The sequence below is a fragment of the Tachypleus tridentatus genome, chromosome 8, assembly GCF_004210375.1.
Source record: "Tachypleus tridentatus isolate NWPU-2018 chromosome 8, ASM421037v1, whole genome shotgun sequence".
NCBI classification, from domain to species: domain Eukaryota; kingdom Metazoa; phylum Arthropoda; class Merostomata; order Xiphosura; family Limulidae; genus Tachypleus; species Tachypleus tridentatus.
The window spans coordinates 89,106,385-89,122,880 of NC_134832.1; the positions used below are offsets into that span (position 1 = coordinate 89,106,385).

The 16,496-nt window shown below is 33.4% G+C and overlaps 1 pseudogene across 1 annotated transcript in view; it reads left to right on the forward strand.

The window, feature by feature from the left end:
* LOC143222891 (protein trachealess-like) overlaps positions 1 to 16,496 on the forward strand; it is a 297,994-nt pseudogene that overhangs the window by 198,775 nt on the left and 82,723 nt on the right. The window contains exon 4 of the transcript XR_013012572.1: positions 3,543 to 3,781. The product of XR_013012572.1 is annotated as a protein trachealess-like (transcript). The remainder of the gene's footprint in view (positions 1 to 3,542; positions 3,782 to 16,496) is intronic.

Sequence of the window (16,496 nt, forward strand, 5' to 3'; positions counted from 1 at the left end):
TCTGCCAGATCGTGGACGGTCACGAGTTGATCCATTTTGTTGGTGACGATTCCATAGCCTTGTGATGGTGCTTGGGTGGACATTCACAGCTCTGGCAACATCTGATCGAGATTCGCCTGCTTCCAAGCGACCAATGGCGTTGTTGCATTGTGCTTCAGTCAGTCTTGGCGTAACTGCTTTGCGTGTCGGTGGCTTAACGCTTAGCTATAGAAACCGAGAACCCGTCACTTTTATAGGGATTTTGCACATGTTGCACTTGCAGAACATGCAGATCTCTCAAACAAATTTATTGGACACGAATGCGTTTTGGCGAAAAATCCGATGTTTTCCTCCGTTTTCAAAGTGCACAACTTTTATTGTCATTTTGGTCTGACAATCAGTGCCTTAACACGTGTAACATTACATACTCTGAGCTTGTGACGTTATTACATATATTTCTTTTAAAATAACAAAAATATCCCTTTTGCGTTTCTTGTTTTGAAGAATATATATTGAAGTAGTCCATTCTGTTTGTATGTGTGTAACAGTGGTCGTTAAGTGTCTAGAAATCATTCACTGGCAAACATAGAGCAGAAAAGATGATAAGGATATTACTTACATAGAACTGTAGATAATCAATTCTGACGGTAAGAATTTATCAAGCTTTTAAACTGTATGCAAATAGTTTCCACCAGTAAAAAAACAAGCCCTAGACAAAGATTTCTTAAAATACCCACAGAAAAGTAATAATATAGTTTTCTAGTAATTAGTAAACATAGTTATTTACATGGATTACTTACATTTTAAAAGATCAAATCAACTTATAAAGCTAGATATGAGATTTAAATAATCGTCCTTTTCTGGATGATAATTGTAAAAAGTTGTTGTTTTTGTTTTGAATTAACCACAAAGCTACACAATGGGCTATCTGTGCTCTGGCCATCACGGGTATCGAAACCCGGTTTTTAGTATTGTAAGTCCGCAGACATACCGCTGAGTCACTGGGGGACATTATAAAAAGTATCTAAGGTAAATTATTAGCAGTAATATTTGCCTCATTCAAATAATGGAGAATATGTATTATAAAAACCCACATATATAGCAATGTTATAACATTTGTCTCGTTGAAGTACGGGTCTTATTCGTAAAAGTGAAACAGGAAATGTGTTAAAATCCTACAGAACTATGGAAATGCTGTTCGCCTAAAGTTACACTATCTTCGGTAGTACCTTGTGATAATAATATTATCTGCACATAGAAGCACTGTTCCTTTTTGTAGAACATATGTAAGAAACTATAAAATAACAACTAACAGTGCCAAGAATTGTTATACACAGTAAACAATATAATTGTATGGGTAGAAGAATAGTATTTTATCACATAAGGCCGAAAACGGGAAACTGTAAGATTTTATGTTAATTATTGCATTTATAGATTTATATAAACATCCTTTTCATGGCGATAATTCTAAAAATCAAGTTGTGGTAATAGATTATAGAAGCGAAAACTTTACTACAATACATTATATGTGTACTAAATCATAAAAACACAATTGGTCAATATTTATAAAAACGAAACGTTAGATCTGATAAAAACGTTTCACCATTATTGACATATTTGTCTACAGAAACAGTTAAATGCATGAAAGAAAAATATACTCATAAGTTGAGACAAGTTAATATATGAGTGTACTCACATGAAAGCATAGTAACACTGTAGACTTACATAAACACTATCCACTTTTGTTAAACACATGTATATAAATGAAAAAACATAAGATGAGACAAGGTGAAATGTGCATGCGATCCTATGCACCTGTAGAAATATCATCTGCTTTGGTAAAGCTCATACACCACACACATACAATACATGTTATAAAATCATCCGTCTATAGAACCTTTCTAACATAATCCACTTAGTAATGTCATTGACCTTCGTAAAACACAGGCATGAAAACTAAATATAGGTTTAAGACAAATTTTAATCTGTATGCAATCGTGCAGAAGTACAGTAGTACTTGTAACACACACACTATTAGTAGCTCCATTCACCTAGTAGTATCGTCTGCATATAGAGCCTTAATAACGCTATCTATCACCACTACTTTAGCATACCTACACCTGTAGAGAAAACTATAAAACTGATAAGATTAATATAGCAGGTTGTTTCACTATGTTGATTGTGATGATAACACGATTCAGCTCTTGAAACAGCAAAACGTGTGTTAATTATTGAAACAAAAACTCGAGATCTAAAGAATTAGTGAAGTGTTTTATACCTAAAGTGATGTACAAAGTGTGCTTGTCAGATGAAGTTTAATGTTATTGTTCTTAGTAGTCTATAGAATCTTAGTAACACTATCCTTTTACAGTAATACATGTAATACACTTAAATATATAAAAAAAAATGTAAGCTTCGACAAGTTGGAATCTTTTTGCAATCCTACAGAAGTATAGTAACACTGACATTAATAGAAACACCTTCGGTCTTTGTAAGGCACGTAAAATATTCCTAGTAAGACCATCTCCCAATAGAATGTTAATAACAAATACACCTAGTAACACTACCCGAGTATAGAAACACTATTTTTAGTAACACAATCCGTCCATAGAAATACAACCTACCTTTTTAAAAGTTACTTAATGATTTACTTATAAATTAAAACTGTAAATACAACATTAGGCAAGTTAGTTTAAGTTATTACTTTTTAGACTTTGATTGTTACTATGGGATTGATGTCCTGTTGATGTATCTTCACTCTTACCGTCTTGTGCCATTTCGTAGTCTTAGCAATACGCCTTTCTGTTGTGTGACATTCGAATTGTGTTGTCACGCTTAGCAAAGCTTTCTCTGATATCACACAACTTCCACTGCAATGGCGGCTTAGTAATATGCCAACGGCAATGTGCTCGTTGTACAATTTCCATCGTCAGGTGTATTGGCGGTATGAAAATTTCACCTGCCATGCTGAACTACCAACGTGCTCATAGTAACGCGTCGCTCTCTCGTTCTTTGGTAAAAGAGTGGCCCATTGGCGGTGGGTGATGATGACTAACTGCCTTCCCTCTAGTTTTACACTACTTAATTAGGGACGGCTAGCGTCGATAGTCCTCGTGTAGCTTTGCGCGAAATTCAAAACAAACCAAACCTTTGGTTCTAATTTGTGGAACTATGACTTACCGTTTTTATTCCATTCCTTTTACTTGAAGTCGACACACACTTCTCGCCTCTAGCAGCATGCAACCCGACTATCATTATGCATACTTGTGTTCCTGTTTTTATGTTTTTCGTGGAATAACACTGGTACATAATATAAGTTTACTTATAATATCGTATAGTTTATTAACACATCAATATTACTTATGGTCAGTATGGTATGTTTTCATAGTTATATCGTGTGATATAAGCACCTTACAACAACTGAATGTTTCTAGTTTCAAGATTGCAGTTTAACCAAATATTATATTATATTATATTATATTATATTATATTATATTATATTATATTATATTATATTATATTATAGTTATTTAATAAACAATGACTTCTCTGTTTTAACCTAGTATCCTTGAAATGCGGAAGGAGAAATCACGCGATGCCGCAAGGTCTAGACGAGGCAAGGAGAACTATGAGTTTTATGAACTGGCCAAAATGTTGCCGCTTCCTTCTGCCATCACCAGCCAGTTGGACAAAGCATCTATCATTCGTTTGACTATTAGTTTTTTGAAACTTCGAGACTTTTCGGGTTTTGGCGACCCCCCTTGGAGTAGAGATGGCTCTCCTACTACTAAAATCTTGAAAGGTAAGGCTTTACTAACCTGAGAACGGCTTATTTAAAGAAAATAATTATTTCATATTTATGTAAATGTATTTTCAGAATGAAATTACGCCTTTAAATCTAAAATCTCGCCTCTGTGGAGGAGGTAACATATTATTAACTTCAAATACCAGAAACAACTCTGACATTGTAACATAAGAGGAACGAAAACAACAACATTAAATGTTCTTCTACCATAAACAATCAGAGCCCCTGGAACGGAATAAAGAAAGACCTTTTTATAGATCCAGAAATAATTAAAAATGTTCTTAAAAAGTTTTGTTACCATGTTTCAATATCATTGTACCTAAAATTCCATGATTTGCCAGTTGTTTTATCTTTTTCTGTTTCTAAAGCATGAAATTTACCGGTGTTTGTCATATTTCCTTAAAAGATTGATGTCCGACAAATGCTAACTTATGTTACGATATGCAGTGTGGTCAAATAGCTTTACTTTAAATAGTAATGTATCATTATCAATGACGGTTTCTAATTCGAAGTGCATAGTTGGTCATATGTTCTTAATTTAAACATAATTATCTCTGTTATAACACTATCAGTTGTTGGTCTCTGATACGACATTCATAGTTCGTCATATTTCCTTAAGTTAACATTCGTGTCTCTGTATTAAATGCCTATTTATGCAAAGGTATACAGTGTGATCAAATTTCCTTAATTTAAATACTAATGTGTGTTATACTTTGCGAAATAACTGTTTTTGCTATGGTATTAGCGTAGTCATGTTTCTATATGTTAAATATTAATGCTAATTTAGTACATCATCAAATGTTCGATTTTCTACGATACCAGTGTCCTAAGAGCATAATAAGCGTCTGCTACTATTTAATTCAAATTAGCAAAGTAAGCAACATATTTTTATGTAGCATCAACAACGAATGAATTCTGTCATGACATATCTGTGGAATATGTCCTGTGTAACGATAGACAACAGAAAGTTTCGTCCTTCTGCTCTTGCTGTTCACTAACTCCTATCCAAACGTTACATCATTAAGAGTTTCCATTTTCTGTGTACAACTGGTTTTAGAGAAACTATTGATTCAATGTTTTTAAGTAAGATCTATAGGCCTGTCATAAAAAGAGTTATGTCGACTTCAACGACAAGCAGTACTAAAAGAACATCATAGCCAATATTGCGTTCACTGCCCTGTGAGCAAGCGCCCCTGTATGTTGAGTAGAGCCCATAAAATCTTTAGATGTGATTTCTTTTGAGCTCTGAGAAAAGCACAAATAACGTCCATTGTGGCCCTGCATTATTCATCAAAGCTGGCCTTCCTTTTCCAAGTTTCCCGATTTGGATATCACTTAGTGCCAAGTAATTTCATTTTGGAAATGGAGTTGGATTAGGGCTAGCTTGGCTGAACGAAAAGACCGTCTATGATTTGATTTACATGGGAGAAGCGCTAGAAGAAGATGCAACCAACGCTGAGGCCTCTATATCTAGGTGTGACCGACTGTAATGTACTATCGCCTTGTCAAGACGGCATCAAGATACTCGTAAGAAAGTAACGTTATTTTAACGTTCTTTTTTAATGCGGATTAGAACTAGAACTCCTACATATGTCAAATAAACACGTGTTTCTTTATCCTTCATCTTCAGAGCTTTATTACTCTTTCAGAACTAAATATTCAACTTCAAATTTCCAGAATCAATTACACTAAATGAAATCCTTTTTCTTTAATATTTATTTAAAACTGCGTGTGTGTGTTTTTCTTATAGCAAAGCCACATTGGGCTATCTGCTAAGTCCACCGAGGGTAATCGAACCCCTGATTTTAGGATCGTAAATCCGTAGACTTAGGGCTGTACCAGCGGGGTACTATTCAAAACTGAATACCTAAATAACTCAGAACAACCTACGTTGAAGTCGTGTTAAACTGCCCTACAAAGAAATAAAAAATCACATTCTAAAAATGATTCGTTTTAAAAGCAAGAAAACAAGCAACAATTTATTTCTTCTGTTCACCCTATAACCGGTTAGTTCAGGTAGTCCAAGGTTCAATATCGTATAAGTGAACAGGATCTAGTTTTAGTTGTATTTTTAACAATTTTCTGGGGTGTTACATAAAAATATGTTTATACATTTTCTGTTATTAGGCTTCAGGTATTAAGCACTAATATTTTTATCGTTGCATTATCAGGCCTCATTCGCCCTTCCTCAATACCACTAACAGGTGGTCGTGGTGGGTCGTAGTAGTTTTCTCATTACATTGAAAAGTACTAAGTTGTGAAAGAGAATTGAAATGAACTAATACACTGCTGGGCAAAATCTTAAGGCCAATGAACATAAAGAAAAATATGCATTTTGCGTTGTTAGACTCAACCACTTATTTGAGTAGAGCTTTGAAAGATGAAAATAAGAAAAGGGAAAATAAAAATAAAAAACTTTTTTAGCATTTAATAGGGAAAGTGTGAACACTATGAAATTAGCCTAAATACTAGTTGGTCCAAAGTTTAAGACCATACTAAAAAGAAGTCCTAAACAGGGTAGGAAATGCCCAACAAGAGGTCTCAGTAGTGAGTTGCACGGCCGTCATTGCGAATAACTGCAAACATTTGCTTTGGCATAGTCGATATAAGCGTTTGCAGAAGGCTGACTGGAATGTTATTTCAAGTGGTGAAGATGGCTTCATGAAGATCATGTACTGTTTGGAATTGACGTCCATTTCTATGGACTTCCCTTGCCATCCACCCCCAAAAATTTTCAATGGGGTTCAGTTCAGCAGTGTATATAGATATATGCTATCTAACAAATCAATGCTTTCCTGAAGCAGTATGTTAATACATATTCAAAAGTTAAGTACTTTCTCTTTGGGCCTGAATAATAGGATTTAAATGATTGCATGCAATGGAAATGACATTAAGTTCTATTACCTATTTCGATGTCACTTTTGTTTACAAAAATAATTAACGTTCGTGTATTAACACAGATTCTTAAAACTGATGTGGATTACGAAAAGACTATCTTTTGCTGTTACCAAGCTTACTGGTATATGTAATTGTTGCTATAGGTGTTTCGTGCTGTTATCAAGCAAACTGATACATGTAATGCTGTTATAGGCTTATTCGTATATATATGTTATGTTTTTGCAATTAGGTTACGTCGTATATGAGGTTTTGTCAACAGTGGTGTTACGAAAAGCACAAATCAACTGTCAAAAAGATAATTGGTATCGGTAATACTGTGATACACTACGTTGTATGTGTATGTGATATTGTCATCAGGTTGCGTAACACACATGGTAATACATGGTAGTATTAATATTATCAACAGGTTATATAGTACATGTGATATTGTGATAAGGTTATATGTAATATTGTCAATATGTTACGTACGACGTAAAGATAAATGAATGAATTTGTTGTTGAATATAAGCTTTTTCATCCAAGGCTCATTCTTCGGCCATTACATACAGTTCTAAATATGTAGTCATGGATGAAATTACAAATAAAAAGGAAAAAAAAAAACTTACACGATTTTTTTAAAGTTAAATGATGGCTGTAATAATTTTACGAAATATTTTTGACGCCCATCTTATTTTACTGACTGAAAACGTTTTGCAAAATGGACAACTACAAACTTTCCGCTGCGATAAGTGTCTAAATGTTCACTCCATGAGCACTGCGTGTTGATGAATCGCGAATTTGTTACCGATAAATTCATATTTTCTCTCAAACAGTTTCTTTTCAGTTTAGCCAATGTAATTTTCGTGGTTGCTGAAACATATTTTGCAATATAGAATACTTTTTCGTTATGTTTGGAATATTCCGTTATGTGTACTGTGGATGGCGTGAATAAAGTTTCCAATACTGAGATGACCCGCCACACCAAATATGCTCACCCTTTCATCCCATTCTAACTATTCGTTGGTAAAAGAGTAGGGCAAGAATTGGTAGTGGGTGGTGATGACTACCTGCCTTCCCTTTAGTCTCATACTGCTAAATTAGGAACGGCTAGCGCAAATAACCATGATGTAGCTTTGCGCGAAATTCAAAACAAACCAAACCAATACTGAAGATTATCAGTTGTGTTATAGTAGCTAGCCGTGGAATACTTTCCTGGTTTTTTATTAATATTTTGAAATGTGGCAGTTCATTATCATTCATTTCTATTGTGATTTTTATAGAATAACGTAGGTAACTTAATTTGTATTTTTTTCCAGTTATGGGTCCTTTATTGATTTATTCCAAACAATAAAATAATTATTTAAAAATAACTCCTGTGGTTATGTTTGTTTGTTTTGAATTTCGAGCAAAACTACTCGAGGGCTATCTGTTCTAGCCTTCCCTAATTTAGTAGTGTAAGACTAGAAGGAAGGCAGCTAGTCATCACCACCCACCGCCAACTCTTGGGCTACTCTTTTACCAACGAATAGTGGGATTGAGAAGCATGGCTGTAATCCAGCGTCAAAAATTATTATTATAAGACTGTACTGATCTCGAATTTTTTAAAACACTCATATTAACAATATCCAATGTCGCTATTATTCACGCTCTCTGGTGTGTTTGTTTATTGGTGAGATCATGATTGCACATCTGAATGATGCAGTTCGTCTTCCAACAGTTGCACTTTACTTCGGGTCAAATGGTATCTTTCATTTCTGGAAAATACGCTGGTCGTGGGTGGACGTAAATTGTCTGCTGATTACTGGGCCCCTAAAATCGTTTCCCAACAATGTCTTGACAGTTCGTGCAATGAAGTTTGGTTTATTGAAAACTCCTATATTCTGAAGTGTAGGAATCATAATATGATGATGTAAGTTAGATCAACAACCGATTATCTTTGTTTAAATTTATTTAATAGCCTCATTGTTAACTGGTCCTATCCGTTTACTGCTTCTATCTTGATATTACCTTCATGTCGCACCTATACGTGTTTAGTCCTTTAAAGAGTTACGCTATTTTACGTAACAGTAAAAACTGTGAATGTAGTAATATTTTAGAAAATTTACCAGAACATTCTTGCCGTTCAGAAATAAGCTACCAGTTATCAGTCTCATTATAGCTCATTCTGATAAGAAATATATTTGATACCTGAATCATTTTTTTCAAATATCTTTACCACATCTGCCAAAGATTACAATCTGTTAGTAATAAGTTTTCGAATTATAGACAGTAAAGAAGACTTTGTAATAGCCTTATGTATACATATTTATCTAATATGAGTTATAATAGTTGTGTTAAGTAATAATTTTCTTTCGTTTACAGTTCTTCTTGAGTAAACTAGCTTTAATTTTATAGATTTATAACACTAAACTCTAGGCTTGATTCCCCACGATAGACAGAACGAATGAAGCTCATTGTGTGTAGTTTTGCGCCCAAATCATAACTTTACTTTTAGTATAATTTTTCAATATAAAAACTAAAAATTACAACAGGTGATGTGTCACGAAACCTTATTACAATGAAGTAAACATTGCTACACAAAGCTGTAAGTGTTCTTGTAGTAGCAATAAATTATAAACAAACTGTCATACCACAGTTCGTAACATAATATTTGGAATGATTCATATCAGAAGTGATAAATATATCCCTTGATTTACAGAACTGTGCAACAGTGTTAGTACAATATAAAAAAAATAGATTTTAGGCTACCTTCAGAGAATAATGGAAGATAAATCACAGGTGGAATATTAACATTTTATTAATTTTCGTATTTAATAAAACAGAAACTCAATATAAGTGCTTGAATTCAGAAAACAGTTAATATTTCGTGTATCCTCTTTTGTTATCAAAACTGCAGACAGTCTTTCAGGCGTTGTTCCAACATATTTAAACAAAGTATCCATTGTGGTTTCACTCAATACACATCCATAAAATTTCTTTGGAAATAACTTTTGATTTGTCAAGTGTTTGATCTATCAAATCCTAGATCTGCTGAGTTTGGTTGAGATCAGGGCTCTGTGGGGGCATTTCATCATTTGAATAATTCCAACAACATTTTTCTTAGCCAAGTAATTTCTGCATCGGTTGAACGAGTGTTGGGATTCAATACCTTCTTGGTACTTGAATCATTTGTCAATTATATGCAAACCACTGGGACTTACGTTGGTACATTATTCCATCTGTTTTGCAAATATCTCCTGTTGCTTGAGCAGAAAACACTCCAAGCCATCACACTACCTCCCCTATGCTACGCATTGAGGTATCTTGCACCTTTCTTCCGTTGGACGTATCTACGCTTTGAACAAAATATTTCAGACTTGGACTCGTCCATCCATAAAAAAACCCTTTTCAAATCATCAAAAGTTCCGATTTGTATATCTTTCAGCAAATTTCAGTCTCTAGACAATATTTGAAGATCGAAGTAAATGTTTTTAATTGCTACACAACCAAATATTCCATTCTCGTTGAAAGAATAGAAACATCTTTGTAAGCTGTGAAGATCAAAGGAAATAGGTAAAATATACAGTAGGACGTGTATAAAAATGTTCTGACAAATAAAAGAAACTTATCCAACTCCACTTTTTCAGATCATTAATCAAATAAACCCTTATGAAGACGGATGAGTCTGAGGAGCACATTAGGCATATAATGCTTTATGAGTTTTAAAAAGGCAATAGTGCAGCAGAAACTACACAAAACATTCAAAGTGTTTATGGTGCAGAGTCTCTCAATGAAAGAAAATGTCGAAGGTGGTTTCAGAAGCTCAGATCAGGTGACTATAGCTTAAGTGATGTGCCACGTTCAGGTCGTCCTGTTAAGTTTAATGATGACTTTCTACTGGCTGCACTTGATGAACATTGTGCTTTAACAGTTGAAGAACTAGCACAGAAGTTTAATTCAACCCATTCAACAGTTCACCTTTATCTGCGACAGCTTGGAAAGGTATCAAAACTTGGAAAATGGGTCCACCATGATTTGACTGAAGCCACCCTTAGAGCAAGAGTAGACATATGCAATTTTTTTGCACTCTCGTGAATGTAACTCATCTTTTTTGGACAGTTTAATAACCAGAGATGAAAAATTGATATTTTATAAAAACGTTAAGTGCACACAATAGCTCAGTTCAGGTAAACTGGCTAAAGCACAGCCCAAAATGGACCTCCACTCTAGGAAAGTCTTGTTAAGCGTTTGGTGGGATATTATTGGTGTGATTCACTTTAAGTTGCTGCCACTTAATGTAGCGATTACATGAGACTTATATTCTTATATTGTCAACAGTTAGAGCGCTTGAATGTTGCACTGAAAGAAAAGAGGCCTGCTTTGGTCAATCGTAAAGTTGTTGTATTACACCAGGATAATGCACGACCTCATACAGCAAGGATCACATCTGTAAAGATAGAAGAGCTAGATTGGGAAAAACTTCCACATCCTCCTTATTCTTCAGACCTTGCCCCATATGATTATCGTCTATTCCGAAGTTTGCAGTACTATATTAATGGAAAAAAGCTTGGAACACATGAAGAAGTTAAAATTACTCTCTCTACATTCTTTTCCTCTAAACCCCAAGAATTTTATAGAAGTGACATTCAGAAACTTGTGAATCATTGGCAGGAAGTAATTAATAATAATGGAACATACATTACTGGTTAAATAACATTTAAAGCGTTTGAAATCATTTCTCTTTTTCTAAATCTAAAATCGGACACTACTTAAGGGATGACCTGATGCGTAGTTGTTACTGAAGGTCATTAAATAGTGCAATTGCCAAAACTATATATTGTAGCAGGTTGGTCGTGGTTACTTTGTTAACATCAACAAAGGTGGAATGATCAATAAATTGTTCACGAGGACTTACAAGATTGGATTATTGTCCTCAGAGTAGTATCTAGTGGTCAGATTTTATCGCTTGAGATCTTTAATATAAAGTTCATGTTATTTTAAGATCTGCAGAAATCAAAAGTGGTCTTGTTACAAATGTATGTCTATAGTAGACAACAATTATACTTCATGTTAACGAAAACATGAATTACACTTGTTTTGCTTTGTTTTGAGTTTCGCGCAAAGCTACACGAGAGTTATCTGCACTTCCCTAATTTAGCAGTGTAAGACTAGAAGTAAGGCGGCTAGTCATCCCCACCCACCGCCAACTTTTGGGCTACTCTTTTACCAACGAATAGTGGGATTGACCGTCACATTATAACGCCCTCACTTCTGAAAGGGCAAGCATACTTGGTGCAATGGAGATTCGAACCCATGACCTTGGGATTACGAGTCGAGTGCCTTAACCATCTGGTCATGATGGACCTTCTTGTTTTCGTGAACATGAAATACACCTGTGTTGGTGAACATGAAGTATACTTGCTATTTGCAATGTCCATGTAACATATTAATTTTTTTTTTTTGAAAGAGTGGATTCCCCAGAGTAGATACAGCAGATAGAAAATGTGGTTTTGCTCTAAAACAAACAAACAAAAGACCGTAGGCTAGTTGTTCTTAAATTTGTAAATAAAGCATGGATTAAAATGTGACTTTGACACAAAATGAATTTTATTTCCTCTGGTCTGTTGACAAGACTTCTCTAATCATATTTTCAATGTTTCCAAGTTCTGCCGTTGAATCTCGAAACTTTCATCTAGTCGCGTGAATTTGTTGCAAACATTTGTTCCATTTCAAGGAACACAATTTTACCTTTCGCACTCGAAACTCGACCACAAAGAAGGTTGGTTACACAATGAGATTTGAAGAGTGTGGTTGCATTATGAAATTGTATTTTCTGGTTCAGGTCACGTTGTGAGATCACGCCTGTCGATACGTGAGCTGACCACCAGAAGGTGCTTAATCAGCTGAGGTCACGTTCTGCTCACTGCTCTCGCGTGTACAATTAACGATATTTCCAAGTTTTTAACGTAAGAAATAATTGAAACGTTATATTTCTGCCTACAGGTGTACTGAAAACACGTTACTATGTTATAACAACCGGTCGAGAAAAGAATCAGAATACATAATTGAGTCGAGCAGGCCAGTCTCATTACAAATTTATAAAATCCAAGAAACAACACAAAAAAGTCATACTTTGCTAAACTGTTGTATTCAACATATTATTTTAATGAAAAAAGCTGCTCGTAATGTAAACATTAACAAAATATCTCTCTGACAAAGTTAAAATTTTGTACCTGTTATATTCAGAGTATGTAAGATCGAAATATTTATGAATGTCATACTTATTATAGTTAGAATGTATAATATACACGTATCCAATGAACTGCATACTCGCTATACTCAAAATATATAAGATTATCATATATATATAATATTCGTGAAACGGTTTAAAATAACACGCCGCAGCAACTAGGGTCACAAATACAAATTATTAAACTATAACAACACTTGGAATAATATTTAGCTCTTACTAGAAACAGTTAATGAAAACGTATCTGGTCAGGATTTGATTCTGATGTTAGTGAAAAATAAAATGTAAGTATCAGTATTGATTATTTTAAGTAATAGAATTATAAACTAGTGTCAGAAGAAGAAAAAATCTAATTCCAAAAAACAACTCAATATCCCAAATTTATTTATCAATAACAATATCGAGTGACAAACAACAATAATTTACTAACTATATTGTTTACTAACTATCTCATGATTCAGTTTATGAAGCTTGTGACAGAACATTTATTCACTGCTTTGGTCACGAAGAACATCTCATGTGTTCATAAATTTACATAATAATTTACTACGTTAATAACATCTGTATGTCATCGCTTGGGAAGTAAGACTTAATTTCATAATACATACATAGTTACTCATAATAAACGTGATCAGTTAAAAAGTGGGTTAACGGTGTGGTGTGACTAAAAATTATTATATAAACTAAATAATACAAGGAATATTAAATGAACGATAAACAAAGCTATAACTGAAGAAAAGTAGAAATCGCAAATTCACACTCAAAATAAACAAATTACAAATAGATAAAAATTTCATACACTATGAATAATTAGAATATAAGATATCTATGTAAATTTAGTACTCATTAAAATAAAATTATATCTAGCTAACATAGGTGTGAACTACGTATCCACTATAAGTAAAATATACATAATTCACAAAAATAAGAACTTTATACGTATGTACGTATCTATAAAATGGTACGGGTATGAATTTATATACATATAAAATAGATGTATATATGTATATAAAAATTGGTATGCATATAACTTATATACTTATTACATTCAGAGTTTATGAGATTTAGAAAACTATAAGTTTTGTGATCATTATATCAGAGAATATAGGATTGACATTGTTAAGAACTTCATGACTGTCAAATTCAAACGTAGATATCAGCTTCATACTCATTATGGTCATCCTTCTGAAAAAAAATACGTATAGAATCGGTATTCATTTTACACAGTGAATATAACCTTGATTTATATATAAAATGTATACTCTTATTAGTTAGTGAATACGAATAGTATGAAATTTGTACCCCTTAAAAACAGAACGAGTAATAATACCAAAGATGTGACTTTAATATTTCACATCTAATATTCATCAACATACGAACTTTTTACTAGTTTCACTTAACAAATGCCCCCCGCTAGTACAGCGGTAAGTCTACGAATTCACAACGCTAAAATCAGGCGTTTGATTCCCCTCGGTGAGCTCAGCAGATAACCCGATGTGGCTTTGCTATAAGAAAAAACACACACTTAATAAATGTAATCTTAAGTTAGGCATAAATATTCAACATGTTTTACCTACTAAATATAAACTTATATGTTGTATTCGTTTTACTCGGTGAATATGTACTTAGCTTGAGTATGAACTTTATAATAATGTATTCCATAATATTATATAAACTTCATCCACAAAATTCGTATCTGTTACACTATTTTAATCAAATATTAACGCTCAAAATAACGTTATTATTCTGAGTTCGTGCACGATATTTTTGAATAAGACTTTATACGTTTGTATCTGAGCAGAAGAATATGCGTTTAGAAAGTATGCTTTGAAGCACTCATGGGTGGTGGAAGTATGTACATCGGGTTTTATTCAATGTTTCAGAGTGTGCTTAGTTCTGGAAGATTATCCTATCTATGCGAGTGCATTTTATGTATGAATATGAATTATATATCAGCTTAGTATACTGACTGTAAACAAAATATCTTATACATTTTTCTAGTAATAGACACAAAACTCATAATTGCGTTAGGTGAATTATATGGAAATGGAAGCCTAATATCATTATACAACACTTCGACTTCTACAAAAATAAGCTTAAAAGAGTTGTTTGGATATAACTTCTCTTCGCTGATATAGTTTGTGTTTTTAGTTCTCCACATTCAAGAGTGTCTCTCACTTAAGTACAAAGATCACTGGTGTGCATATCATGCAAGTCATGTGCAGGTAGAGCATGAGAAGTGTGTTTAATATAAAATTGGATGAAATATTTCTCTATAATATACCTGCTCAGATTCAGGATCTTTAATGTTTCGAAAGAGCGACCATGGTTTGATAGTCATTGAGCTCAGTCGTGACTTGAATATTGTCCAATACAGAACCACTTTTATGTCGGTAGAGCACAATAACTCGGAACTATCTAGATAATATAAAGCAGTAATTAGAAACACTAACCTTGCTCTATGAGAAACGGTGTAAATATTTCAGATAAATCAATCGTTTTAGTCCAGAGTTAATTTTTAATTTTAATTATTTGGTTTTTCCAAAGTAATTTACGTGACCAATATTTTCATTCACAGTATATTATTGCCTTTAGTTAAAGATAGATACAAGTTTAAATTTTATTAATTAACGATTCTATACTTTGCTGATGTAGTTGATAAGAGTTATGCGTTTAGGTGTAAGTTTTATTAATGAAAACTTCATAACACTACTACTACGTACACGTTTCTGGCTTCACCCAACTCTATGTCTTACTAATTAATTTTATCTTTCTTTTTTACACCACTACATCATCAAAGGAAAGTTTCACCCAAAAATAATATCAGGAAAGAACTTCCTTCAGGGTCAGGTTCTATTAAATAACTTTTCTTTACAACATTATTACTACGTTACATAAAAGTTGTGTTAAATTTTATTTATTGATATGGATTTGCCTCAGCGCGAGCTCACTCCAAGATTTAAAAATATTTTTGCGTTATGTAGTACATACATATATATATACAAAAATATGGAAGCTGTTTAAAAAACATGGGTAAACGATATGTTTGCATGCTTACAACACTAAAATTCGAGGTGCGAGTGGACAGACCACATATAGCCTATTATGTAGTTTTGCGCTAAAACAAAATAAACAAACAAAAGCACAAAACCCTTCGCTAAACATGTTCCCTTTATCAACTATGATAACATTATAACGTTATGGTCAATATCATTAGTTCGTTAATAAAAAAGTAACTAAAGATTGATGGAGGTGTTGACTAGCTGTCTTCTCTATAGTCTATCTCAAAGTCAGAGAAGGCTAACGCAGATAGTCCTAGAATAGTTTTGCACATATTCGACTGAACAGCACAAACAAAAACAACAGTTTTATTTTCAGTTACTTTTGGTTACTGTTAAGCAGGTTCTATGATACATGCCTCATTTCCCTTCTCAGATTAAGAGGGTTCAATCTTCTATTAATGAAAGGCCAGGAAATATGTAATGAAAACACCTGAGGAAAACTTTATTCAAATACAACATTATTTATTCCAAAGTATTTCTTTTAATGACATAAAAATTATTGTTGATTATTACAAAATTAATGTTCGGATGAGCCATACAACAA